This window comes from Hyaena hyaena, unplaced genomic scaffold (genome assembly GCF_003009895.1).
Source record: "Hyaena hyaena isolate Hyena2069 unplaced genomic scaffold, ASM300989v1 scaffold_3, whole genome shotgun sequence".
Lineage (NCBI taxonomy): Eukaryota > Metazoa > Chordata > Mammalia > Carnivora > Hyaenidae > Hyaena > Hyaena hyaena.
This window is the reverse complement of record NW_024080635.1, coordinates 2803121-2828192: the sequence shown is the minus strand read 5'-3', so window position 1 is coordinate 2828192 and position 25072 is coordinate 2803121. Positions and strand designations below refer to the sequence as shown.

The window sequence follows — 25072 nt, the reverse complement described above, 5'->3', positions numbered from 1 at the left end:
TGCATCAGGCTCTGCGCTGACAGGGCAGAGCCTGGTTGGGATTTTCTCTCTCTGCCTCTCTCTCTGTTCCTCCCCTGGCTATGCTTGCTCGCTCTCGCGCGCAGTCTCCCTCTCTCTCAAAATAAATAAATAAACTTTAAAAAAAAAAGAACAAAGGTGCCAGGGATATCCATTGTTATTGATTGTTCAATACGTCTTTTTCTGGGGATAGACCCATCTCTTTGTTTTGGGTACCACCTCCCAACCCTTAGTTCATGTGGCATGGGTGGGGACAGCCCACCTCTTATTTCAGCGGAAGGCTCAGGACCCAGTCCTAACCAAATAATCGGCACACAGGGATCCCCTGAGGGTCACCGTGAATGGTTGCTGGAGTAATCAGGACAGAGATGCCCTCTATCTGCCAGGGTATCTGAATGAGCATCGGGTGACTCAGAGCTGTTGGTGGCCGTCTCTGCCATCTCACAGGGACAGCCTGCTTGAGACCCAAAGCTAAGGGGCAGAGAGGGAAGCAGAGTAAACAACCGAGGTGAGTGTCTAGGTGACATCAATGCAGGTCTGAGGATCTGGCCATGCCGAAAACGAATTCTCCCTCCCTGCACTTGGGATTTCTGTCCCTTGTGACCACAAGCCCTGACCTAAAAAAAAAGGGGAGGAGGTGGATCTGGCTGGGAAGGGACGGGGAAGGTTGTGATTGAGAAGATCCTAGAAGCCTTTCTCCTGGCAGGCAGGCAGGAGGAGGTGGAGCTGACGCCATCACACAGATGGCAGTGCTCGGGCAGACACCCAGGAGGCCGTGGGCCCAATGCTGGCCCCCACCCAGCTGGCACCAGCCTGCCTCTCGTTGGTGACTCCTCTCCCGGAGCCCCGCAGATTGGAAAGAGCTTTCCAAGTGCATCTCTTATGGATACTCCTTGGCAGAAAAGCACGGCTGAGATCATTACCTCATTCTGAAGAAAGAGACCATGAGGCTCAGAGAAGAGAAGTGACTTGCCCAAGGTCACACAGCAGGTAGGAGGCAGAGCCAGGCAGTCATTCTGCTTCTCTCTGCCACCTGTCCCAGCTTGGCAAGCAGCCCCTCACCTTGCCCATTGGCATTGGCCTGGAAGGGAAGAGGTGTGGGTTCTGGCTGACAGTCTGACAGACTCCCGGGTGACTCTGGGCGGGCCACGCTCCACCCTGGGTCTCAGGCTCCTTCTTCCATACATAAGAGGCCACTGGACTACATGACCTCTAAGGGCTCTTAGAGGTCTGTTGACTCCAATGGTCTGCTGACCTTGGGAGACAAACTCCCCAGACTGCTCCCTGCTCCCAAAAGATCCTCCCTCATTTCCATTCTTCCTCCTTTCCACCCGGACTCTACCGGGCCTGGGAGAGCCCTGGTGGTTTGGGGTCCCCATGAGGCTCCCAACTCTGCTGGCATCTGGCCCTGGCAAAGAGGCTGCCATCAGAGGACAGAGGAGGTGGCTGAGACAGACTTGCCCAGGCTCACTGTGGAGCTGGGGAGACATCTCGCCTGGATACACTTACCTAAAACGGGACATCCCCTGCCCCGACACTGGCGCTTGTTCGAAGCCCTCTTGGTTCTTGGGGACCTCAGTGACAGAGTAAGCAGTGGGACAGTTAGCACAAAAAGCTCTGAAGTCTCTAAAAGGTGGGTTCAAGCTGTAGCTCTGTGGGGCACTGGGCCAGTTACTTTCCCTCTCTGAGCCAATTTCTTCAACTATAAATAGGGAAGACAATCCTTCCCTGGAGACTTTGTTGGGTATGGAGACATTGCATACACTAACAGACAACTAGATTTTGTGAGTGGTGGCTAATTAGAAGAGTCAATGCTGGAAGCTTCTTAGTTGGGCTCTGAAGGCCTGCTGGGAGCTGGCACACAAGCCTTTATCCCCAGCAGCTCCTGCCCCCAAGTGGCTGAAATAATGGTTTAAGTCCCGCCTTCATTCCCGCCCCCCTTTTTCTTTTTAATTTTTAACATTTATTTTGAGAGAGAGAGAGGCAGGCAGGCAGAGAGAGGGAGACTGGAGACACAGAATCCGAAGCAGGCTCCAGCTCTGAGCTGTCAGCACAGAGCCCGATGCGGGGCTTGAACCCATGAACCATGAGATCATGACCTGAGCCAAAGTCGGATGCTTAACTGACTGAGCCACCCAGGCGCCCCTATTTCTCCCTTTCTCATATGCAGATCCTCCTTGGTCTTCAAAGTATAGCACAGTTCCTTCCTTTTCTACGAAGAGCTCCCTGACCGGCCCAAACGGATGGCTCTTCCCTCTGAACGTGGAGCCCTGGCCAGTCTGGGAGCCGTCAGCCATCGCTGCAGCCTCCTGCCATCGCCCCCATCCGCATCCGTGGATCCATCTTTCTGACGCCAGTCCTGCCCTCATCCGTCCAGGGGCCACCATCTACTTATTCGCAGCACATGTGGTCTGCGTCAGGCCCCGTGCTGGTGCTGGCATGCAGAAGGGGGCGGTGGTCCCTGAACTCAGAGTCTCACGGGGAAGGCGCTGACAGTCACAAACCAGTGTCGTCAGTGGGCCTCCTCTCCAGGAGTAAGTGCGGAGATGAGATTTAAATCCATCAACCATCTCTAGGGGTGCTTGGGAGGCACAGTTGGTTGAGTACCTGACCTCGACTCAGGTCATGATCTCATAGCTCAGTTCGTGAGTTTGAGCCCCGCATCCGGCTCGCTGCTGTCAGTGCAGAGCCCTCTTTGGATCCTCTGTGCGCCCCCCTCCCCCCGGTCCCTCCCATGTTCACGTGCTCTTTCTCAAAAATAAATAAATACTGAAAAAAAAAAAATCCACGTACATATATATTTTTAATTTTTTTAAACTTTTTTTAAATTTTGAGAGAGAAAGAGAGAGAGCACGAGCAGGGGAGGGGCAGAGAGAGGGAGAGAGAGAGAATCCCCTGCAGGGTCCACGTTGTCAGCACAGAGCCCAACACAGGACTTGATCTCATGAACCATGAGATCATGACCTGAGCTGAAATCAAGAGTCGGACACTTAACTGACTGAGCCATCCAGGCGCCCCTAAACTTGATTTTTACTGTTTATTTTTGAGAGAGGGAGCGTGAGCAGGGGAGGGGCAGAGAAAGAGGGGGACCGAGGATCCAAAGCAGGCTCTGGGCTGACAGCAGGGAGCCCAGTGTAGGGCTCGAACTCACAAACTATGAGATCATGACCTGAGCCAAAGTCTGACATACAACTGACTTCACCACCCGGGCGTCCCTGAACCTCCTAGTTTTAAGTAATCTCTACACCTAACAGAGGGGCTCAAACTCACAACCCCAAGATCAAGAGCTGCATGCCCCACTGACTGAGCCAGCCAGGTGTCCCTCCATATATAGTTTTTAACTGAGATTCCTTGTCTCATAAATAATCTCAATTCTAAAGGTATTACTTTTTATTAAGAAACCAAATCAAATATTCCAGAACTTTTGCGTGTCCAGCTGTGATATGTGGCTAATTAACAAATAAAGAGCAAATAGAGGGAATATCTTCCCCACTTGCATGCAGCAGCTTAGAACAATAATCTGAGGGCTGCAGTGACTGTAAATGCCACTGGCTTCGGTGTGTCTTTTTATTCTCAGGGGAGGGAGAGTGTGGAGATGAGGGCAATCTACTCCTCTGCAGAAGTTTCAAGTCCACGCATACTGAGAGAAAAAATGACTTTGGTTTGTTTGTTTTTTTTAACCTGGTCAGCCCATAAGCCAGGTCTTGAGTCTCTCCAAGGTGGGCCAGGACCAGGATGGAAGCTCCTGTCGGCCACTGATGCAGCCTCTTTCCCGATCTCCAGCAGAGGGAGGCTGGCCACCACCCCCATCGAGTGCTTTTGCTTTTTTTTTTTTTTTTAATGTTTATTTATTTTTGACGGAGAGAGAGAGAGAGAGAGGGTGCGCAAGCAGGGGAGGAGCAGAGAGAGAGGGAGACACAGAATCTGAAGCAGGATCCAGGCTCTGAGCTGTCAGCACAGAGCCCAACGCAGGGCTCGAACTTACAAACCGTGAGATCATGTCCTAGACGAGGTTGGAAGGTTGGAGTACTCCCTGCGGTCTCTGGGCCTGCCAACTCCCCAGCCACACAGGACGCCAAGTAAGCAAGATGAGAGCCCTGACCATCCCAGAGTGACAGATGAGAACAGGTCACCCAGACCCTGTCTGCATCGGTCAAGACCCAAGCGCCTGCCCCTCAGTCCTCTCCACCCTCGTCTCCTCAAGGCCCCGGGCTGCTCCCCCTGACCCAGCCCTCCTCCATCCTCACCCCTTTCACGAGTCCTTCCAAACCAGCTTGTGTCCTAAAGCCTCAGCTCCTTCCCTGAGGGGTCCCCCCCCCTACGTTTTGCACCCAATGATGCTGTTTCCCTGTGCTCTTCTCAGGGACCGCTTCTCTTCTCACATCCCATGTTCCTTGGGCCCAAAGGTGGGGAAGGATCCTCTGGGGTCCCTAAGTTGCTTGCAGAGCTTGACCACCACGTGTCCCGGGAGCCCTAAGGCTATGCCACTTCCTCTACTGCTGACCTCGTCACCCACTGGATCCCGAAAACGAGTTTTACCCCTGCGTCATCCCAGTTGCCTTGGACATCGGGGACCACCCCCTCCAGCACCTGGACTTCCCATCTCTCAAACACCTCGCCTGTGACCTTTCCCTCCAGCCCTTCTCCCACACGGCCACCACGTGGACTGGGGCATCACCAGAATGGCCTGCCTCCAAAGTCACCAATTCGACAGCCCCTGCTGGACCACTCCAGCCTGCTTCCCAACACCTGTGACAGTGACGGGCTGCGTCCAGTGCATCAGGTCCCCTGCCCCTCACCCTCCACCCCTTCCATCGCCCAGCTCCTCACTCACACCCCAGCCTGGCTTGCTGGAACCTCATGATGCTCCCTCCCTTCTACATGAGCTTCGGCCGTAACCCAGACTCCCATGGCCTCTGCCTTTCCATCACACCTGTCAGGAGAGGCGCACACCTGCATAAGCCCGATTCACAGTGTTCTCACCGCCTGCAAAGCAGCCAAGCGCTGCTAGAGAACGTCACTCCCTAGGCAGACGAGGCGCATGACAGACGGGACAGACCCTGTCGTCATCAGCTTCGAGAGGCCCCCCCGCCGCACCAGGACCCGCCTAGGCTTCTCTAGGGAACTCACTTTCCCCACTGACGATCTCAGATCTTCTCACTGTCCTCAACCCTCCTGCCCTGCCCCTGCCCAGCCTCGCTCTCAGAGGACCTGGCCTCTGTCTCCCCCTGCTCCCCCTGCCTCCTCCTGCACTCTGGACCCTGTCACTGTGGCCTATTGTCTCAGGAGCTCCCAACACCCTCTTCTTGCCTGTAATCTCAGCTTCTCGCTCTGCCCGGGACCCTTCCTACTGCCTCCTAGACACACTCAAGCCACTTGTATTAAAAAAAAAAATGAAAGAGGGGCGCTCGGGTGGCTCAGTCGGTTAAGCGGCCGACTTGAGCTCAGGTCAGATCTCACAACTCATGGGTTCGAGCCCCGCATCGGGCTCTGTGCTGATGGCTCACAGCCTGGAGCCTGCTTCGGATTCTGTGTCTCCCTCTCTCTCTGCTCACACTCTGTCTCTCAGAAATGAATAAAAGCTTAAAAGAAAAAAAAAGAAAGAAAGAAAGATAGAAAAAAGGCCCTTCATTGTCCTCCAACTAATCCCTCCTCTATCTCAATGCTCTCATGGCCAGACTAAGGGGCTCCACGCCCTCCCTGCACTCGCTCCTTGGCCTGCTTGCACACTACAGTTTGCTTCGGTGGCTAGGAGCTGGGTTCGAATCCTGATGCCTTGCTGCACCTCAGTTTCCTCACGGACAGAATGGGTGTAATTCACAGTTGTGAAGAGGTTCAGGTTTATTTATTTATTTATTATTTAATTTGTGAACACTATGCCCAACGTGGGGCTTGAAACTCACGAACTCTGAATTCAAGAGTTGCCTGCTCTAGTAACTGAACCAGGCGGGCAGCCCATTTTTCTTTCTTTTTCTTTTTAGTATTATTTAAAATCATATTCTGGCTGCAGAATTCCCTGCCTGCCCCTCGCTTTACTTTTTCCAATGCACGTATCACAGACCAACATCCTATCCACTCCCTTTTAAGGTCTGGCTCCTGCATTAGAAGTAAACCCCATAGAAGCAGGGATTTCTGCCTCCTGCTCACGGCTGCATTTCCGGTAGTAGGAGCCGAGCCTGGCACGGGGCAAGTGCAGAGGTCAAGCTGGTTCTCCACCCTTTCTGGCCACTCCTGATTCCAGTGCAGCTCATCCTCCCCCGTAGCCGGGGCCCTAGCCGGGGCCCTAAACGTCCGAACATTTAGGCCATTTCCTGGGCTCTCTTTATGCTCCCCTTGTCCAAGCAAGCCCCACGCCCACCCGAGTTTCAGGGGCTACCTGCCCGTGTCTCAGCTTCCAGCCCTTTTCTAACTGACTACTCATTGGATGAACTTAATACGCCCAACCTGGACTTAACGAATGAACTTAATATGCTCCCAAACTGGTCCATTTCCAGTGTTTGGGTCCCATGGTGTGTCCAGCTGCGAAAGCTGGAAAGCTAAACTTCAGGTCCTGGTCCCCCTCCTGCTCCTCTGAATCCCTCTCCCATCTGGCTACTTTTTCCCACCTGGCCTTTACAAGACTACCAGCTCCCCTCCCCTCCCTGCGCAGCCACCCCCCACCCCCCACCCCAACCTGCCTCCAGCCTAACCCGCCCTCTCCTTTCCCAAGCGAAGCCACCACGGGGCTCCCCTGCTGCCCCTCCCCCTGCCCTTAGCTCCCCACCCCCACCCAATTATTTATTTATCGGGTAGCTGCCAGCTGAGGGGGATGCGGTTGCCATGGGAACCTTCAGCCCCGAGTCAGGGCTGCCTCTGTTCTCAGTAGGATGCTCTTGTCTGTCTAGACGCCAACCCCAGGAGCCCAACACCAGGTTGGGGGTGGGGATGGGGGGGCAAGGGATGAAGAATGCAGATAGGCCCACCTCAGCCCCAAGCAGCTGGCTGGGGGAGAGAAGGCGGACGGGGCTGGGCTCCAGCCCCAGAACCCATCACAAGCCCCTCTGCCCAAGCCCTTGCCCGCCAGTTCTGCAAGTCAACTACTTTCCTGGCCGAAATTCCAGCCATGTTGCCGGGGGACACGGAAGTCAGGCCATCTGAGGGAGGGGTCCCTGAAGTTTTTGAAGAATGGTTGGGTCCAGCCTGGTACTGTTACTGAATTTAGCTCACAGGAGGCTAAGGTGTGAAGAGCTCCCCATTTGGGGTCCAGCAAGCCTGATTCTGTCCCCAGTCAGTCCGGTTCACTGTGTGACTTTGGGCAAGTTACTCTCCCTCTCTGAGCCGGGGCCTGGGAAAATGTCCCCGAGATTCAGACACTGCATGGAAAGCTCTCAGCCCAGCGCCTGGCACGCGGCTGGTGCCCTGTATGCGGCAACAGCCTTTGCTGCATCCCCGAACTCAAGCCCCCCTTTTCCCAATGGATTTCTGAGGCAGCTGACAAAATTAAACTCGACTCAGCCCCTCATCCGTGAAATGAGGGAGTGGGACTGAAGCCAGACAGAGGACCCCTGGAGATCCACCAGCCCAGCCCCCTCATTAGGGAGGTGAGCCAACTGGCAGCCGTGAGTTGAGGGAGAGGAAGGTCTTCCCACTCCCTGGAGCTGTCTCCATCGCTGGCGTCCGCCTGGGGAGGCAATGCCCTTTGCACATGCGCTGCAATGGTCACAGAGCTCAGAAAGCCTTTGGCAGGGTCAGGGACAAACTGGCCTAGCAGGGACTCAGTTGATCGGACAAATATTTCTTGAGCACATATTATGCACCAGGCCGTGTGCAGAGTATCTGGTGCTGAACAAGCTGGCGTGGCCCTCTCCTCGGGGAGCTCAAGTCTGTAGACAAATCCCACAGTCCTCTGGGAGCTGATGATGGGGGCTTCACTGCCAGGTTCCCCAGTGTGTAGTGGCCTTGGGGACTCCTTCCTACCCCCAACACACACACACACACACACACACACACACGCGCGCGCGCGCGCTCCCTATCTCTTCCTGGGCTCCTGCGGCCCCTTCTGCCTCTCTGTCCCAGTCTGATTGTTGCTGGAAAATGGCCAAGGTTATCACTGCTAAGTGAAAAGAAAAAAAAGAAAAAGAAAAAAAAGAACCGAGCTGCAGAGTAATAGGATTCCATTTATTTTTTTTTTTAAAAAAAAGAGCCAAAAAATAAAAATAAAAAAGACGTGAACCGTGTTTGACTGTAAATGCAGCATCGAGAGCTGGGGAGACACACACAACAAACGGTTAGGAGAACTTCCCTCCAGGGAGCCGGGATGGGGAGATGGGGAGCCTTACACTTTTACTTAGAAATACGTCTGTCTCTTGGAATTTTTACAACAAAGGTCTATTTTTCAACAACATTAAGAACAGACGTCTTTCAGTGTTGATTCACGTGAAAAAGCAGTGAAATGGCTCAGAGGGATCTGAGGTCTCCTTCTCTGATGTGAATGTGCTGTGGGGTCCCGGGCAAGTGTCCTCCTCTGGGCCTCAGTGTTCTCATCTGGACAGTGGGGGTCTCTGTAGCTCCAAACTTCTGTCTAGGCTTGGTGATGCTGCAGCCTGCCTGTGGGCAGGGGGCCTGGCCTTGGGGTTCTGTGACCTCTGCTGAGGGCCTAACGGCCCCTTTTCCCCAGAAGCTGGTTCTGGAAGCCCCGGTAAGATCTCGCCTCGGGTTGAGCCAGCCAAGGCACAAGGGCTCCCCGTAACCGTGGGGTGCCGCCGGGACATGAAGGTTCCCCTTGTGCAGAGGAGGCTCAGAGCGGTCCCGAGTCTCCCAAAGTCACTCAGAAAGGGAGTGGTGGAGTTCAGGTTCAAGTCCTTTTCTGTACACTCACTGTTCTTCCCACCCGCCACACATCTCTCCAGAGATAGTGAGGGGCATAGGAAGAGGGGGATCCGAGGTGGGGGCAGAGCCTAGCTTGGATCAAAAGCGGGCAGTGATGTCACAGCTAACATCTATTAATCTCCTATTAGTGCCAGATGCTATGCTGAATACATCTGTTAATTCATTCATTCTTTTTTTTATAATGAAAAAAAATTTTATTTTAATTTATTTCTGAGAGACAGCATGAGCAGGGGAGGGTCAGAGAGAGAGGGAGACACAGAATCTGAAACAGCCTCTGGGCTCTGAGCTAGCTGTCAGCACAGAGCCCGACGCAGGGCTTGAACCCACAAACCATGAGAACATGACGTGAGCCAAAGTCGGACGCTTAACCGACTGAGCCACCCAGGCGCCCCTGATTCATTCGTTCTACAAACAGCTCTCCAGTGCCTTTTGTGGGCTCAGCTGAGAAGTCAGTGGCGAATGTAGGAGACCCAGCTCCTTCCTCATGGGATGACAGTCCAGCCTGTTCCCTCCTCAGCACTGACACCACAGCCACCTGCCCCAGCCCAGAGAGCCTGGAAGGTGGAAGAGGGCCCAAATGAGGCGGGTGTCCTGCCCCATTAGAAGACAGAAGAACTCTCAATGGCCTTCAGAATTGTAGAATTATCTATTGAGCACCTCCTGTATATTACCCCCTCATACTCCTGGGAGGCCCAGAGAGGACAAGGGACTTGCCTAAGGACACACAGAAGACTTGAGCCTGCAGCCAGTCTGTTGGGGTCCCAACTCTCACGCTTCCCTACCACGTGGCAGAGACCCAGCTGCCAAGCCTGTTTGCATGCCCTGGCAGTTGGGAAGCTCACCCCGTAGAGCCCTGCTGGAGTAATCTCCCTCCCTCAGTCCTGCTCCCTCCCAGCCCCCCAGGCTCCAGACTGCCATCTGTCTGTCCTTCTGCCCTCCTGCTGTGGCCCAGCCCTGGGCCTCAGCTGGGCCTGGGGGAGCGAGGCAGCAGCTGGTCACTCGCTTGTGGGTAATTAGCCCTCCGAGACCAGCCTGGAGCTGAAGGGAGGCCCAGGACAGTCTCCGAGGGCTGGTTGGGGCCAGCCTTGGTTGGCCCCCACAGGAGGCGGTCGCTGGGGCTTGGTCTCTGTCTCCATGGCAACCCCACCCCCTCATCCCAGCGACAGCTGACCCTTCCCAGCTGGGGGACTCCTCAGACCCCTTCTGGGCAGATCCATCCCACTACACCTCTGAGTCCACAACTCCATTAGAACAGGCCTGGTGGTGCTCTGATTAGCATAAATCTGCATAAATCTGCATAAAGCCAGCCTAGAAGCCCAGGGTTATACCAAGGTCAGTCTAAAATCAAAGGGTCCCTCCAAGGCAGGGGGCCTATCTCTCCATCCACAATCTGGTCCAACCCCCCAGGCACCACAGCAGGAGGCCACTGGGCCGTGCAGAGAAGGGCCTTCAGGACAGTGACTCTGACACCGTCCCCTCTTGGATGGAACATGCAACGGGGACAAGGGTGCCTAACGCACAGCAGTGAGGGTCTTGCAGTCCCTGGCCCACCCCCTTCAAGCTCTAATCTCCACTCCCGGAGCTCCTTGCTTTGTGCCAGTGGGGCAGGCCCCTCTTCCAGGCCCAGAAACGTACGAGGAGCCCAGTAGAGCTGCCCCTTGGATCTGGGGCGACTATGCTACCTGCCTCCCCCGAGGCCGTCCTGCCCCAACTTCTGGGGTCTGGCAGGAAGAGGATTAGAAGCTGGCAGCTACCAGCTCAGGCCTTTCCTCAACACCACCTCCTCGGGGCTTTGCCCTCCCGGCCGTTCACAGCGGGGGAGCAGGGGGCATCTGACTTGGCTCTGGCCCCCAGCACCACCCACTGCAGTGCACTCCCTGGAAAACCATGAGGCAGTTTAACACAGTGGGACAGAGGGCGTGCTTGGGTTTATCTTCCATATGAGCCTTAGTCTCCCCATCTGCACAATGGGGAGAACAGTCCCCACACTTGCTGGAACTACTGCGAAAATTAAAGAAGATAACGTACATCAAGTGTCTCATGTAGTAAGCATTCTATAAATATTGACTACTATTTTTTTAATATTTATTTATTTTGAGGGGGGAGGAGCAGAGAGAGGGAGACAGAATCCCAAGCAGCCTCGGCACCTGTCAGCGCAGAGGCCAAAGCAGGGTTTGAACTCACGAACCAGCTCCTAGGGGCCCGGGAAGGTTCTGCAAGAGGGACGAGGCAGCTGGGCACTTTGGGCCTGGTGCTCTCTGGCTAAGATGGGCTGGAGGTGGATGGTCAGGTGGGGGCGCCTGCTCTACCTCTGCGTCTGTGCCCACGTCCAGACTGCTGGTGTACCCCCAGCCCTGTGCCCCAAATACCGAGACTCCCAGCAGGCTCTGGAGGGGGCAGTGGAAGCCTGGGAGGAGAGAGTCCTCTTTAGAAAACACTTCGGATAGGGATGGACGGGGAGACCATCCCGGCGGAGAAAATCCAGCAAAAAAAAAAACAGGCTCTCCCAGAAGATTCTGGCTGCAGATCGATGGACTTTTGGATACATAAAAAGGTGATTAATCAGATCCTCCATTAAGTACAACGAACGACACCATATAATTAAGCCAAAAACCTTGTGGCTGAAAGCACCTTTAATGAAGCAGGCACTTAGGGAGAATTAAGGAGGAACTGAGGATGGCAGGAGCGACTCTAAGGCTGGAGGTGAGGTGGAAAAGACCAGAACGTAGACAAAAACAATCAGAAGCCACAGCATTAGAGGAGCCCAGAGCCCAGGAGTTATCAGCTCTAGGTAACTGAGTCAGGCAGACTTGGGATGGAGTCCCAGCTCTCACATGGGCTGTAGGACTCGGGAAGGTCATTTCCTGGAGCCTCAGTTTCCTCATCTGTGAAATGGGAACACAGCTACCATGAACACCTGCCTCCCGGGGTGGTGGCTGATTCAGTGAGAATGGGCATAAAGAATTTTGCATGTAGTAAGTGCTCAGTAAATGCTCACTGATTGGACAAGTCACTTTCCCTCTCTGGATCTTAGTTTCTCATTGGCAAAGAGGCAATAAGGGCGTCCTGTCTTATTCACAGAGAAATTGGAGAGTCAAGTGAGACCACAACCATGAGAGCAATGTAGGTACTCTAACGTGTTTTTTAAATTGTAAAGTACTGTGTCCACATCATCATTATGAGGAGAATGAAGTTCTTGGTTTCATACCAAGGTCAGATCCCTGCTGCTTGTTTCCTGAGAAGCTGTACAGTGTCATGGCTAAAAGTGTGGCCTAGGAGCCAGACTGCCTGGGTTTGAATTCTACCTTTACACTTATTAGCTGTGTGACCTTCAGCAACTCACTTAACCTCTCTGTGCTTTAACTTCTCTAGCTATAAAATGGGGAAATGATAAGAGTACATATCTCAAGGGGCTGTCGTGAGGCCTAAATGAGGGAAGATGTGTAAAATGTTCAGAACGTCGCCTGTACTCACGGGTAAAGCCACATTCGTTGCAACGAGTCACTCATAATGAAGACTGTAGGTCTGGGTCCCCTACAGGCTCGGAGGACTCAAGTTCTGAAGAAGGGACCACAGTTGTCCTGGCACGCACACCCTTTGGAAGCCAGGCCGCCCTCTCCCCTACCCACCCCATCCAGTCCAGCAGCTGCCTGACTCGGCTGGGCCCCTTCTCCCCCTGGCTCTTCTCATTCACCCACCAAGCATCCACCAACACTGACCCTGCGCTGGGCCTGCACTGTCAAGGGTCAGTTTGGCACAACTCAGAGAAGAGAGCAGGGACTTCCCTCCGGGGACGTGCGTGGAGCCCACCCCGTACGCACTGCCTTATGTCCACCCATTTCATTCCTCCTCCCAACTCTTGAGGGCTGTCGTTTTCCATGTATAGAAACACAGGCCCAGAGGGGCGCCTGGGTGGCTTAGTCGGTTAAGCGTCCGACTTTCACTTAGGTCATGATCTCGCGGTTCATGGGTTCGAGCCCCGCTTCGGGCTCTGTGCTGACTGCCAGCTCAGAGCCTGGAGCCTGTTTCGGTCTGTGACTCCCTCTCTCTCTGACCCTCCCCTGCTCAAGTTGTCTCTCTCTCTCTCTCTCCTAGAAATAAATAAAATATTAAAAAAAAAAAAAAAAAAAGAAACACAGGCCCAGAGAGGGTGTGGGTGGTGGGGGCACGAGTCACACCCAGCTGTGTTGGGGTGATGATATTCCCAAAGTGAGCTACGGAGCCAGCGCAACCTCTATCAAACTTTCAACTACTTTCTTTGCAGAAATAGATGAAATGGTCCTAAAATTCATAGGAACATTCAAGGGACCTAGAATTGTCAAATAATCTTGAAAAAGAACAAAGCTGGAGGATGAGACTTCTTGATTTCAAAACGTACGATAACATTAATCAGGTCAGTGTGGTATTAACACAGGGTTAGGCACATAGGTTGAGATGGAAGAGAACTGAGAGTCCAAAAACAAACCCATACATTTCATTGATTTTCTTTTCTTTTCTTTTTTCAAATGTTTGTTTATTTTTGAGAGAGAGACAGCCAGAGTGGGAGCAGGGGAGGGGCAGAGAGAGAGGGAGACACAGAATCTGAAGCAGGCTCCAGGCTCTGAGCTGTCAGCACGGAGCCCGACGCGGGGCTCGAACCCATGAACCGTGAGGTCATGACCTGAGCCGAAGTCAGACATTTTAACCAACTGAGCCACCCAGGCACCCTCATTTCATTGATTTTCCACAAGGGTGCCGAGACCATTCAAAAGCATAGTCTCTTCAGCAAAGGAGGCTGGGACACCTGGATATCTGCACACAGAAGAATGAGGCTGGACCCCTACCTCACACCATCTATGGATCACAGACCTAAATGTAAGTGAAGCTGAAACTATAAAACTCTTAGGAGAAGCCGCAGGTGTGACCTTGGAATAGGCACATGATATATATGACGTCAAAAGCACGAGAAACCAAAGAAAAACTAGATACATCAGATGTCATCAAAATCAAAACCATATGAACATCAAAGGACACCATCAGGTAAGGGAAAGCCAACCCAGAGAATGAAAGAAAATCTTTGCAAATCAGAGATGTGATAAAGATCTAGAATCCAGAATATGTAAGAATTCTTAGTGGCGCCTGGGTGGCTCAGTTGGTTAAGCATCCAACTTCGGCTCAGGTCATGATCTCACGGTTTTTGGGTTCAAGCCCCACATCAGACTGTGCTGATAGCCGGAGGCTGGAGCCTGCTGTAGATTCTGTCTCCCTCTCTCTGCCCCTCTCCCATTTATTCTCTCTCTGTCCCTCTCTCAAAAATAAATAAAACACTAAAAAAATTATGAAATTCTTACCATTCAACAAAATGAGAAGTAACCCCATTAAAAATGAGCAAAAGAGGCGCCTGGGTGGCTCACTCGGTTAAGTATCTGACTTCAGTTCAGGTCATGATCTCATGGTTCATGGGTTCAAGCCCCACATCGGGATCTTTGCTGACAGCTCAGAGCCTGGAGCCTATTTCAGATTCTGTGTCTCCCTCTCTCTCTCTGACCCTCCCCCACTCGCGTGCGCGTGCTCTCTCTCTCTCTCAACAATAATAAACATTTTTTAAAAACTTAAAAAAATGAGCAAAAGATTTGAATGGAAATTTTTCCAAGGAAGATACAAAAACGGCCAATTAGCACATGGAAAGATGCTCACCATCATTACTCATCAGGGAAACGGAAATAGAAAGCACAGTAAGATACTACTTCACACCCAAAAGGCTACCTAAAATGAAAAAGACAGGAGTGCCTGGCTGGCTGGCTGGCTCGGGGGGAAGAGCGTGCGACTCTTGATCTCAGGGTTGTGAGTTCAAGCCCCACACTGGGTGTAGAGATGACTTGAATAAATATATAAACCTAAAAAAAAAAAGATAGGTAATAACAAGTTTGGGTGAGGATGCGAAGAAATAGGACCTTTGTAGCATTACTGGTGGGAACGTCAAATGGCGCAGCTGCTATGGAAAGCAGGCTAGCTCCCCGCCCCCAGTGATACATAGCTATTATATGGCTCAGCAATTTATTCCTAGGTAGATACCTTGAACTTGAAACCAAAGTTCATGTAAAACGCGTACAGAAATGTTCAAAGCAGCCCCAACGGAAAGAACCCGAATGTTGATTCCCTGATGAATGGCTAAACAAAATGTGATAGATCCATACATGGAATATATAAAGTCATAAAAAGGAAGGGTACATGATACCGGCTACAACAAGCATCAACTTTAAAAATATTAAGCTGGGAGGGGCGCCTGGGTGGCTCAGTCAGTTGAGAGTCGACGTGGGCTCTGGTCATGATCCCATCATTCGTGGGTTTGAGCCTGACAGTGCGGAGACTGCTTGGAATTCTCTCTCTTTCTCTCCCTCTCTCTGCCCTGCTCCCAACCAAAAACCCACTCTCTCAAAATAAGCTTAAAAAAAAATTATGCTGAGAGAGACGAGTCATAGAGGACTGCATATTGTAGGATTCCACTTACATGAAATGCCTAGAGAGACAGAAAGCAGAGTAGTGGGATAGCGAAGGGTTGATGGGAGAGGAAAACAGGGAGTGACCCCTAACAGGATTGAGGTTTCTTTTGGGGTGCTGAGAGCGCTCTGGAATGCGAGTGCGTGATGGTTACTCAGCAGTATGGCACACTAAAAGCCCTAAATTGTGTACTTTAAGATGGTGATTTAAAAAAAGTTTTTTGGGGTGCCTGGGTGGCTTAGTCGGTTAGGTGTCCGACTTTCGCTTAGGTCATGATCTTGTGGTTCGTGGGTTGGAGCCCCGCGTCGGGCTCTATGGTGACTGCCAGCTCAGAGCCTGGAGCCTGTTTCAGTCTGTGACTCCCTCTCTCTCTGACCCTCCCCTGCTCACGCTGTCTCTCTCTCTCTCTCCTAGAAATAAACAAAACATTTAAAAAAATTTTTTTTGCCTTTTAATGTTTATCTTTGAGAGAGAGAGAGAGTGAGAGCGAGCGCAAGTCAGGGAGGGGACAGAGAGGGAGACACAGGATCTGGAGCAGGCTCCAGGCTCTGAGCTGTCAGCACGGAGCTCATTGTGGGGCTCAAACTCACAGACCGCGAGATCATGACCTGAGCCGAAGTCGGACTCTCAAATGACTGAGCCGCCCAGGCGCCCCCTAAGATGGTGAATTTTATGTATGTGAATTATACCTAAAAAAAAACAAAAAAGATAAATATGAAGAAGATAAGGAAGATGAAGAGGATGAGGACGAAGGCGGAGAAAAAAAAGTCAGACATAGCTCTTGGCCTCACAGAGCTTACATTCAGGAGGTAGAGTGGGGAGGAGAGGACACCAAACACACGTGCCCCCCCCCCGCCACATGCATGCACACAGAGCAAAATTACGGTTATGCTAAGTGTCTGAAGGAGGGGTGACAAGAATGAGAACGATAATGGAAGTGGCCAAGGAAGACTTCCTGGAGGGAGTGAACTGAAGGAAGAGGGGCTGGCAAGGTAAGGAAGGGAGGGAAGGACAGGCAGCAGGGAAAGCACGTGCAAAGGTCCTGTGGTGGGAGGGAGCTTGGCAAGTCGAAGGGTCCAGAAACGACCCCTGTGGCTAGAGCACGGGGAGCGAGCAGGGGCAGGATGCCAGAGGGAAGGCTATCATATCCTCTGGCCTGATGCAACATGGCAATGTCAGAGAGGCTGAGCAGGAAAGCAGCCTGGAGCCGGAGAGGAGGCACCAAGCCCTCTGGAGCGCTCCCCTGGGTCAAGCGTCATATTGGAGGTGTCAGACACCTACTGCAGAGGGTCAAGCGCTAGAAGGAGCTGACAGGTCATTTCTCCCAACTGAGCCACTCTTCACGTGACCTGATGGAGGGAGGGAATAAAATCCAATTCCGTGACTTATTCAGCAGCACCTCCTGTAAGGATGCTCCCAGGAAGAAAATAATGATGAAAACCAGCCTCAGTGCTACGGCAACAGCAGCCACTTCTGCCTTCCCCTCTTGACTACAGGGCGGGCGGGGCAGGGAAGCCTGCCTGGTGGGGGAGTGGAGGGCGCCAGGAGCCCCTCCCCAGGGCTCCTGGGTCCCCCTTCCACTTGGCTCCGATCCCAGCTTCCCCACTTCTTCCGGCAGAGAATCACCGCAGCCACCAACATCTAGACAGCCCTTCACAGCTCACACTGATGTACGCCGCCAGCATGGATCGCGCATTATTAGCCCCACTGGACAGATGAGGACACTGAGGCTCGGAGCAGTGAGGGGGGGCGTCTACCAGCCTGGTATCCCTCCCTCTGTCCCGCCCTTACTCCCATCCGGCCGCAGGTAGCCCGTGCCCGATTCATCTGTGGCTCAAAGGAATAAATGAGTGGAAGGAAGGTCACCCCCACCCCATCTTGTCCTCCTCTTCCTCTTCAGGTAATCTATCCGCTCTGCAGGGGGGGCTCTGCTCTGGTCCACCCCAAGACGGCCGGGGCAGGGGTCATTTGGGGGCCTGGGAGAGTCTGCACCGTGAGAAGGGCGCCCCCAGGTGACTGGGCCCAAGTGTTTCCCTTCAGAATGCCTGGCCCTGAACTTCAGCGCTGGTGTGAATGCTGGCTGATATTTTGTGCACGCTTACTCTGGGCCAGGCTTGGTGCCAAGCACTTTGCATGCGCCACCTCCCTTAGCTCTCACAAGTAGAGTGAGGAGTGAGGGATGGGCCATCATCCCCGTTCTATGGTGGGGGTACAGGGGGAGGGGAAGGGGAGGGGACAGCCTGAGATCTCAGGGCTGGAGCAAACCCAGGAGGTCTGACCCCAGAGCCCAGGCTTTTAACAGGTACCTGCAGCCTCTGGTCTCCTCCCTCTCCCCTCCCCCATACCCAGGCGGGCTAGGAAGATTAAAGGGGTGGGGGAGGCAGAGGAGCAGAGGGGAGGGAGGGAGCTGAGCTGCCGCCTGCAATCACTTCCTGGCCCTGGGCCAGAAGGCTGCAGGCAGAACCTAAAGAGGTGCTTGCTGTCTGCAGGAAGTGGGGTGGAGGGAGGGCCCCCCTGGGAACCGGGTGGGGCCTCATGGCCCCCTGGGGTTCACTTGAGAAAGGAAGGGGAGTACCTACTATGTGCATGTGCCGAGCCCAGCACTTCACAGGTGGCATTTCATCTTATCCCCAAAGTGACACTAAGAGATGAGAGCTAACACTTATTATACGTCGAGTGTCTCTTGGATGCATAGCATATGCCTTGATTCATTTCCTCCTCACAGAGACCTGCCAGGGGGAGACAGAGGTCACCCTCGCTTTGCACACGGGGAAACTGAAGCCTCAGGAACGAGGTCCCACGGCTGATACTGATCTGAAAGGTCCCCTGGCCCCAGGGTCCATGAGTAACAGATTTACTATCTGGCCAGGGCAGCAGCAGCCCCATTTTCCAGAGGAGGAGAATGAGGCCCTTTCTTGAGGCCACCAGGTGTCAGACTGGAGGTCAAGTCCTATCTCCTGGGACCATCTTTTTTAGCGGTGCGTCCTCCATGGATGGGCGCCTTTGCCATGGCTCCCCAGTAGCTCCTGCCTGCAAACATCGAGAGCATGGGGAAGGTTCTAGCTACGACTCTTGCCCATGGCTGCCCAGACCAAGCAGAAGAGCCACCTGCTTCCACCTACCTGGGAGAGCGTATTTTTGTTCAGGTATTTTTGTCTGGACTTACACACCCAACCACGATCCTTTCTAGAAATGGCATTGGCCCACTTCCTAACAGTTCACAAATGGGGTTCCATTGCCTTCCTGGGCCTCTGTGTAGCCATCTGTACAAAGGGTTGGAGGGCTGTTCTCTGGGAAGCCTTCTGGCTTCTGGCCTGGGAACTTCCCATCTAGCAGCCGTGACTCTGTGCCTTGCAGACAGGGCACCCTCCAAAAGACTGCTCGTGATTTCTACTGGCCGTGTCCTAAGTATCAACTAGGTGCCAGGCGCCGTGTTGAGCGCTCTCCCTGGATTCTGGCGTTGAGTTTGCTCGGGAGCCCTGAGAGGCACGTACGAGCATCTCCATTTACAGGTGAAGAAATCGCTCGGGCTGAGGAACCCGCCTGTGCGCTCACTCTTGGAGAACTGCAGAGGCTGGATGTCTCACCATCCGTCACCTGGTTCACTTGATCACGTCGGTCCAACATTTGGGCACAGCAGGCCCTGATAAACGGAGCCCCCCTCCCCCCATCCTGTCCCATCAGGCCAGGCCTGGACCAGCCAGCAGCCACAGTGTGAGTCCCAAGCCAGGCCCCAGACAGCCTCTCACTTCGAGGGGGCGATCCCTGTCTCCTCGGTGGCCTATGTCGCGGATGACAGCGAGCGGAAGCTTGGGGACAGCAGCCTGCTCAGATGGCTCATGGGGCAGCAGACAGGCAAGTGACCGGCTGGTGCGGCTGGCACCGCCCGAGGCAGGTCAGGCACCTGGGGCCCTCCGCCTGCACCCCACCCCGAGTCCAGACCCTCCTCTAACGTTTGGGCATCTTCAGAACCCAAGCAAGAATACCAAGAGGGCACCGGGGGTCTAAATAGTTAAGTTACAAACCAAGCTAACCAACTCTCGGATACAGTATGTCCTATCTTCTCTCTTAGACATCATGGTCTGGAAGGCCGGGCTGTGACTTTAAATCCCTCTGTCTCCGAGTTCCATGCTAGAACACAGCAGTGTCCAGCCGGCCCTGGCCAGGGCTGTCCCTTCTGGACAGGGGCCTAACTCACAGGTCTGGACACCCTCGGACACCTGTGGGCACCACCCACACCTGTTCCCCCCCCCCCACACACACACACACAGCCGGCCTTGTCCCTCGGGCCTGGGGCTGCACACACGCCAGCCACACGAGCTGTCCTGGAAGAGCCCCGGAAGTTCCTGGAAGTGAGTGTGGGGCTGACAGGACAGGGGACCGGGGCCTGCCAGGAGCAAATTGGAGAAATCCTCGGTGGAGGCACATTCCCAAAGCAGAGTCTCAGGTCACACAGGTGCCCGGGCTCCGGGAGCATCTCGGGAGAGTGAAGAGGGCTCGGAAGTTAGCACCAGGAAAGCCAGGCAAAGCCCGGCTCAGGCCTCGCTTACACACTGGCCGATGCCACACTGACCCGCTGAGTCCTCTGCTCCAGGCGTGCCCTGGGGGCTCAGTCGGTTAAGCATCTGACTTCGGCTCAGGTCATGATCTCACAGTTCACAAGTTCGAGCCCCGCGTCGGGCTCTGTGCTGACCGCTCAGAGCCTGGAGCCTGCTTCAGATTCTGTGTCTCCCTCTCTCTCTGCCCCTCCCCTGCTTGTGCTCGGTCTCTCTCTCTCTCTCTCTCTCAAAAATAAATAAAACATTAGGAAAAACTTCTAGCACCACCGAGCACCGTGCCTGGCCTGGAGGAAGCACTGGTAAGTCCCTGACGGGCTGAGTGGGCAAAGCAGCTTTGTGACTATTCACCCAGGCTTTCCGCCTGCTCACAGGGGTCAATCAAACACCACATATTCACAGAGGCCAGAAAGCTCAGACGCTAAGCTCCCCATCCAGGGCGTGAGGTTCAAGGTGGAAGCGGGAAACGTGTGCCCAACAGCATGACGCCTGCCACGACAGAAGTGGCAGCAATGGGTGTTACCAGAGTCTGGAGAAGGACGTCCAGATGTGGGGAGCCCAGAGAAGCTCCAAAGAACAAACGATGGGCTAGCCGATCTTGAGGAGACACAGAGGCCGGAACAGCAAACACAAAGGCACTGTGGTACGAGGTACGTGCAGCTGGTGAGCTTACATCAGTGTGGCCTGAGCTCAGGGACCGGAAGTGGAGGGCGTTAGGGTTGTCAGGCCTGCCTGGGCGGCCTGGTGCCCCACTGGCTAGAGCCAGTATTTCTCACTGTGTGGTCCCCGGACCGGCAGCATCAGCAGCGCCTTGGGATTTGTTAGAAATGCCAATTCTCAGGCCTCCTCTTAGACCTACTAAATCAGACACTCAGGGCCAGGTCCAGAAATCTGTATTTTAAGAAGCTCCCAGGTGATTCTGCCACATCTTCAAGTTTGAGAAGCCCCACGTTAGACCTCTTCTTAAAGGCAACAAGGAGCCATGGATTGCTGTACACAGAGGGAGGGAGGTCCAGAGTGGCACTTCATCATGTTCACTGGGGGAGGCTGGTGAGGGGCTGTCTGAAAGCTGGCCCACCGCTGGCCGGACAGACTTGCTGCCTGTGTCAATCTATCAGCATCATGTCACTAGGGGAAATGGGGGCAGCATCCCACGGAGGGACAACGAAGGGGAGCTGGGGTACCACGGCAACCTCCCCTCAGGTGGGACAGGGTAATAGAAAGAGGCCAGGATGTCCCCATGCACCTCGCTCTCATTCCCGGGAGGGAGCACCACTGACCCCCAGTCCTCCTCTGCCGCATCTAGCTCCTCACCCCCCTCCCTGTCCTTCTGGGCCCCAGGTGGCAGTGTCTCCCCCTCCACTTCCTAAAGCCACACCTTCCTTGCCACAGCCTAAGGGCTGGGGGGCTGTCTCCTTGGTTACAGCCCTGGCTCCCGTATCCATGGTGATCCTCTCTCAAGAGGCCCAAGACCCTCGTCTGCCAGGCCTCCACTTTCCTGTGCCGAGACTGGTCCCGAGGGCAGCGACCCAGATCAGGGGCAGGGCCCTCTCACTCTCTTTAGCTGACACGGGGTGACGGAAGGGGAATACGAGTACTCAACGGGTTACCTTCGACCAGTAGGTGGATGTAAAAGGCACACTGAACAGCTTCTCAAGGCCCAACAGGGGAGCTCAGAGCAACTCAGGCCCAACTTGAAGCTCGGGGGAGAGCGAGTCACACCATCGAACCTGATAGAGCATGAGGCACGGGGAGTCTAGAGTCCAACAGGCCAGCACTGTGTTGTCGTAGGCAGGCTCTGTGGCTTCCCCAGCCTCAGCTGCCACAGCAGTACCTCAAAGATACCAGGATCTACCGTCTCAGGTTCCTGTGACATGAAGTGAGGAAAAGCATCTGAATCAAGAAACACAGTGCCCAGGGGCGCCTGGGTGGCTCAGTCGGTTGAGCATCTGACTTCGGCTCAGGTCATGATCTCACGGTTCGTGAGTTCGAGCCCCACATCGGGCTCTGTGCTGTTAGTCCAGGGCCCGCTTTGGATGCTCTCTCCCCCTCTCTGCTCATTCCCCTCTAGTGCTCTCTCTCTCAAAAATAAACATTGAAGAAGGAGGAGGAGGAGAAGCACAGTGCCCAGCACCTCCCTTGTCTTCCTGCTCCTCTGGGAACCAGGGGCTGCCTAGCCCCATCATTTCCCCACTGACATCCTAAAGTCTGGTTTTCCGAGAGGAGGCTGTCAGACATTACCTTTGCTCCTACACCATATGGGTGGGAAGACAGCCTGTCCCTGGCTCCCGGGTGACCTCTCTGCTGGTGGGACACCTGGTGGGGAAGAGCAGTGGCTCTGGGATCAGAAACACCCCATTAACATTGACTTCCGGTACTGGTATTATTACTATTAATCACCTGACAGTGAATGGAGGGCTGCCTGGTAAATTACTTACTGCAGGTAACTTACATCTCCTATCCTCAGCGTGGTCTTCACTTGCTACCATCTGATACCGGGGTTTTCTATAAAGGAGGAGCCAGGCTGGGCTTCTGTTTTCCCACAACCCCTGGCCCAGGCCCTGGCAGGGAGCACCCAGCAAGAGCTCAGCACAGAAGGGACTGGGCAATCATCTGCTCTAACTTGGCATGCAGAGCAGAAAGCTCTCCTTCCTAGTCTTACCAAGTGCCTGAATGCCTCCAGGGATGGGCTCCTTGTTCCCTGCTGCCAGTGGACTGGTGCCTACGACTCCAGGAAGACTGAGCTCCGTGGGGTGAGCAGGAGCTGAGTGGGCGGCTGCAAGGAACTCCTGGGCCACCCCCACCCCATGGCCGGGCAGGCCCCCTTCCCCTCCCACTGAGAGTTGATAATAGGAGTGGTTCTAATTATGCTCTAATTGCTTTCTTCCAGGCAGTTTCTCTGGAGCCAAGGAGTTCAGAGTTCATGAATAAATGAAGAGGGAGGAAGCGGGAAGGGATGTTTATCGATCCACAAATCTCTACGTGCCAGTGTCTGCCCCACAAATGCGTGGGTATGCAGCCGTGTGCAGTTTTGAATACATACGTACAAACACACACACACATGCACACTATAGCCCCAAAGCTCTCTCTCCGAAGGACTGGCAGGGGGTAGAAGGAAGGTAACAAGAAGTCTCTCGGGGCGCCTGGGTGGCTCAGTCGGTTGAGAGTCTGACTTTGGCTCTGGTCATGACCTCGCAGTTCGTGAGTTCGAGCTTCGCATCAGGCTCTGTGCTGATGGCTCAGAGCCTGGAGCCTGCTTCAGTTTCTGTGTCTCCCTCTCTCTCTGCCCCTTCCCTGCTTGTGCTCTGTCTCTCTGCCTCTCAAAAATGAATAAAACATTAAAAAAAAAAAAAAAAAGAAGTCTCCTAAAGTGGCTCTGGGTGCCAGTCCCAGCTCTGCCACTGACTTGTATTGTGGCCTCCAGCAAACCTGAGTCTCCCTACCTGGGTGGGTGCTCTCAGACTCCCCTTTCCTCTAGATGCCTCATTCCCTAAGAAGAACCGGCCAGCAGCCTGGTGCTGCAGGGAAGTGGTGAGAGGAAGACTTGCATCTCCATGCTGGCGGGTCCCCTGGTGGGGAAGGGCAGGGCTCCAGACCCGGACACCCCCACCACCACGCACCAGCTCAGAGACCTGGCCATGCACTCGAACTTCTTGAGCCTCAGTTGTTTCATCTATTAAATGGCAATGGTAGACTACATAATGGCCTTAGCTGAGGGCCTGGCACAGAGTAAGCACTTGATAAGAGGCAGCTGTTAGTGCTAATACTGTTACAAACCTGCACAGTACAGGGTGATGCCTTCATTAAAGATGAAGAAACTAAGGCACAGAGAGGTCAAACAACTTGCCCCAAATCATGCCTTAAGGGACAGAATTGGAACCCAGGCCCATCAGACCCCGAAGCCTCTGTGCTCCAGTCTTGGTTCTCTGCTGTGTCTAGTTCATCTTGTCCCCTAGAGCTGGCACACGGCGGGTGACCGCAATGACGTACTGAATGAAACAGAAGTGCAGGAAAAAGATGAGCATAAAAGACAGGCTCTGTTTCCAGTGACCAAGATGAGTGGCTTGATGGAGGGAGGGCTAGGACAAGATTTCTCTCAAGGTCAAATCAAAGTGCTGGGTCTGAGGGATGCCAGGGCTCCATCCCTCCTCAGCAGCTGGGACCAGGTGGGGACAATGTGGGGGGGGGGCGGGGAGCTTTATATGTGCTTGTGGAAGGAAATCTTTCTAGTCCTTCACGACTTTTCCCCTAAGGAGCCAAAGCTAGGAATCCAGGCTTTTGGCATCTGCCAGAAGCTACTGGGCCACTGCCTTTGCTGTGTGACTTCGGGCAAGTGACCTTAGCTCTCTGAGCTGCGGAGCCCTGCATCTAGGAAATAGGAATGCAAGGGTCCACCCTTGGGGCTGCTTCGAGGGGGACAGGAGGACGTACGTGAGGCAAGAGTGGAGCCTTGGGGGCCCGACTGCCTGGATTTGAATCCCAGCTCTGTTTGGCCTGACAGAAGTGCTCGTGGCTTCAGATTCTGTTTCTGTGACGCCGGGATGATGTGTCTACCACGCCAGGGTGGCACAAGGGGGGCTGTGCTCCTACAGGCAGCACAGTTACAAGGGTAGGCGGTGTGGCCGAAGTGTTCAGAAACCTCCCTATTAGATGACATGCATGCAGAGACCCTGCGGTCCGTTTCCCATATGGGGAAACAGCCCCAGAGAGGGGCAAGGACTAGTCCAAGGTCACGGAGTGGGCTCAGGGCAGAGCCGGGCCGTGTGGGAGCTAGCTGTATACAGCACCCCCTGTTCACACCACCTCAGCTTGAACGGATCACCACGGGACCCTTCCCAGCACCTGGGCCACCCTGTTCAAGGCTTGAGCACCCTGATGGGGGTGGGGAGGGGACGCCTGATGCTCCCTTCTCCTGCCTTCCCTGCTGGCTCCAAGGCTGGGTCCAACCAGTGGGGTGTGTCAGAGGGCAGGGAGGGTGACCCACCTTCTGGGCCCACCCCGCCAGCCCCTTCACTCCGCGGCTGGCAGAGGAGGCCTCAGACACAATCCAGGGGCCCGGGACTGGAACACCATTTGTCAGCCCTGCGTGGTGGCGGCGGCGGGCTCGTTTCCATGGCAACAGTGCAGTGTGAAGGCATCTTGGCATCATT

The 25072-nt window shown here is 54.1% G+C and overlaps 1 protein-coding gene and 1 long non-coding RNA gene across 2 annotated transcripts in view; one reads left to right on the top strand and one right to left on the bottom strand.

Moving 5' to 3' along the window:
• The window catches only part of NKAIN1 (sodium/potassium transporting ATPase interacting 1), a 42352-nt gene that overhangs the window by 7113 nt on the left and 10167 nt on the right, over window positions 1-25072 (bottom strand). The window lies entirely within an intron of this gene.
• On the top strand, window positions 20303-23074 carry LOC120230515. Its single transcript, XR_005528049.1, has 3 exons — window positions 20303-20572; window positions 22390-22675; window positions 22813-23074. It is a non-coding gene; the product is annotated as an uncharacterized LOC120230515 (long non-coding RNA).